Source organism: Pristis pectinata, chromosome 39 (assembly GCF_009764475.1).
Source record: "Pristis pectinata isolate sPriPec2 chromosome 39, sPriPec2.1.pri, whole genome shotgun sequence".
Lineage (NCBI taxonomy): Eukaryota > Metazoa > Chordata > Chondrichthyes > Rhinopristiformes > Pristidae > Pristis > Pristis pectinata.
The window spans coordinates 6,162,800-6,166,140 of record NC_067442.1 but is presented as its reverse complement, the minus strand read 5'-3'; positions in this window follow the sequence as shown (position 1 = coordinate 6,166,140).

Below are 3,341 nucleotides of genomic sequence, written 5' to 3'. Positions count from 1 at the left end.
TGCCTCGGTCGCTCATGTCTCCAGAGTTACCAGAGTTTCACTGTATTTCATTTGCGCGGAGCACAAAGTATGAAGCGTTTGATCTTTGGTTTCTCCCTTCTACTCACCTTTATCAACGCCGGTAAGTTATAGAAACAAAGTAATTTCGATTGTGAGTTGCAATTTGAAAATCCCTTAATGCCATTTTTTGCCATTGCTCTTTACTTGTATCTCCTTCTCAACTGTTTACTCTCAGAACCCGAACTACAGGTTAAGAAAGAAACTTGCTTTTAGTCTATTTCAACTGCAGGACGCGCTAGGGTGGGTAAATTATAGTTCAGGCATTGACAACGTCTGAACAGAAATGGTACAGTTCACTTTGAAAAACGCAACACATTGTGCCAACGATCTGATTCCGGAGGAATCTATAATATTCGGCGGAAAACTAGAAAGGAATGGTACTCAGTCGGTCACAGAATGGTTACTTGGTCAGAAGTTGAAGTTTGTGAGTTCAAATCCAAATCCTGATACTTAAGTGCAAAGGTGTCATTCGATAGTCCGGGAGAGAAGTGAAGAACAGTTGCGTTGTTACAATTATCTTCCAGAAGCGCGTTAGACTATCACCAATTGCTTTTCTGGGGTTAAAGAAAGTTTTGTATGATTCGGTCGAAAGATTGCAAAGAGTTCGCTATGCAGAGCGCCATCGGGTCACACAGGACAGAAACTGGCCCAGCTGGTCAAGGCCGACCAAGATTCCCATCTAAGTTAGCCCCGCATTTGGCCCATATCTATCTAAGCCTTTCCTTTCCATGTGCCTGTCCAAGTGCCTTTTAAAAATTGTTCATGTAGCTAGCTCAACCATTTCCTATCACAGCTCGTTCCATATACTGACCACTCTCTGGATGAAAAAATGCTCCTCAGGTTCCCATCAGATCTCTCTTCTCCCACCTTAAACCCATAGCCTCTTGTCCATGATTCCCGAAAATTCAATTGTAACGAATACAATACAAAGAAATCATTAACTGTGAACTTTATGGGATATATTGAGGCTGTGAAGACCCCCTGGATATCCAGGATATTTATTGTAGGAGAAATCCTCTTCATTCAGCAAGTGTGAATGTGGCAAAGATGATGTTTAAGGCAAATATCACGCATATGTCACAGGTGGCGGCGGTTACCCTCTGTTCTATCACGAAACACACAAATAAAAGCACGCGGGCACACGCACACCACCACATCACGACCACCATTGTACGACAAACAATATATGCCAGATCATTTCTTTCTTTAGCCGTTGTATTATTAACCACTTGCTGCACTCTGTGCCTCACTGCGACCCTTTCAGTTGCTGAGCTGCGTCCTGTGTGGTCAGGCAAGGCGGAAATCACACTCAAGGTTGTTTGAGTTTGAGAGAAAATTTTTTCATCTAGATTCCAGCATCTGCAGTCCTTTGCTTTTCTCGGAAAGATTTTTTTTTTAGATTTTACATAGAGAATGATTGATTGCTGGAGAGCGCTGACAAAGCAAGTGTTAGAATTAGACACTTTTACTACGTTTAAGAGGCATTTACACAAAGAATTAATACATAAAAAAAGATATTGTCCAAATGTGGGCAAGATGGATCAGCGCAGATGGAGGTAAAGGTCCGAGCGAACGTGGTCGAACGGGCTCGTTTCGGTGCTGAACGGCTCTTTCACCCTGACAATCTACCGCTCTCTGAAGTGTTAGTGAGCTGTTCCGTATTGGGGTGCTAAATTAAGGGGCCTGTCGGTGGGTAGGCAACAGCTAATATTTACGGAGCGAATGCAGGAATAACAACATTGATACCTTCTTTACCAGAGCAAAAAAAGAAACACACACACACAAAAGGAAAGGAACTAAAAACATGGCTTGCAAAAGAAAACAAAAGTTGAGGACAATATCATATCAAGAGATAAACATATAACGTTGACAGGAAAAGCGGCATACTTAAAGATTTGGAATGCTTTATTACTGAGCAAAAGGAAGGATATGGAGAGAATAAAAGAACGTAGGGGAGGAAGCGTGCAATGAACAAAAAAGTGCTCACTTGCATGTAAAAAGAAAAGGATTAGCAAAGGGAAAATCCACACACAGACAGCAACTGGAGAATTTATCATGGGAAACAAAGAAGTGGCAAGTCAGTTAAACAAAAATTGTCGGTCTCTCTTGAGGGAAGAATTAACCAGTAACTTCCCCCAAAATACCAGGCAACCAAGAGTCCAATCAGGAGCAACAATGTATGAGCTAAGGTTGAGAACAAAAAAAAGTGGCAGAGAAATGAAAGAGTCTGAAAGTGGATAAATATTCAGGAGATGATAATTTACATCTCAGAATATTCACAAAGGTGGCGATAGAAATAATGTATATGTTGGTTTCGTTCTCCGAATTTCTAAAGATAACGTAAGGTATCTTGCAGAGTAATATATGGCAAATGTAACTCAACGATTTAAAAAAAAAGAGAATATAGGTCCGGGGGATAAAAACACACGCCTGCTAACCTCACGTCGATGGAACGGAAATGCTCAAGGCGAGGGCTGTTGAATACTGGGTGAGGTCGACTCTACATCGCAGCAACCACCGTCTCAGGACTCAGATGTCTTCCAAATAATTTATTTAACAGTTGCACAGTTCACAGTCTGCTACGCTATGTTCTTCACTGCAAACTTTTCAGTTGCTGAGCTGTGTCCTTGTGGTCAAGCAAGGCAGGCGTCACTTGCAAGGCTGTAAATAACTCGGTTGCCACTTCCAACCTCTACCGAATACGGGGCAGTGGAGACTTTAGCAGTTAAATGCAGAAGTGAAAGATAGGAAGGGGCTCGAGTGGTATATATTCGCTGGCATTGGAAGACAGTCGAATATTCTATTTACATTCCTAGAATTTCATTTTAGGCAACGGCTCTACTTCGTGTGCAGAGCGCCTTCGAGTTGCAGTAGGGGAGAATATCAGTATTAATTACAAGATACTAGTCTGGATATGTTGATGTTTTTTTTCAAGAGTTATTTGCGAATGCGGAAGATTAAAAGCGCCTGTTCCTGTGTCTGTAAGAAATTCTACCAAGCTATGTCATTTTCAAATTATTAAACATATTATTCCAAGACCTTTCAATAGGTTTATAACATCGGGATAGAAGCTGTCCTTGAATCTGGTGGTACAAGTTTTAAGGATTCCGTATCTCCCCGATGGGTGGGGGAGAAGAGAGAAAAACCGGGGTGGGACATACAGGCTTGGGTTATGCCGGCTGCTTTACCGAGGCAGCGGGAAGTGTAGACAAGAGTGCATGGAGGGGAGGCGGTTCTCTGTGATGTGCTAAGCTGTGTCCACAACTTTCTGCAGTTTCTTG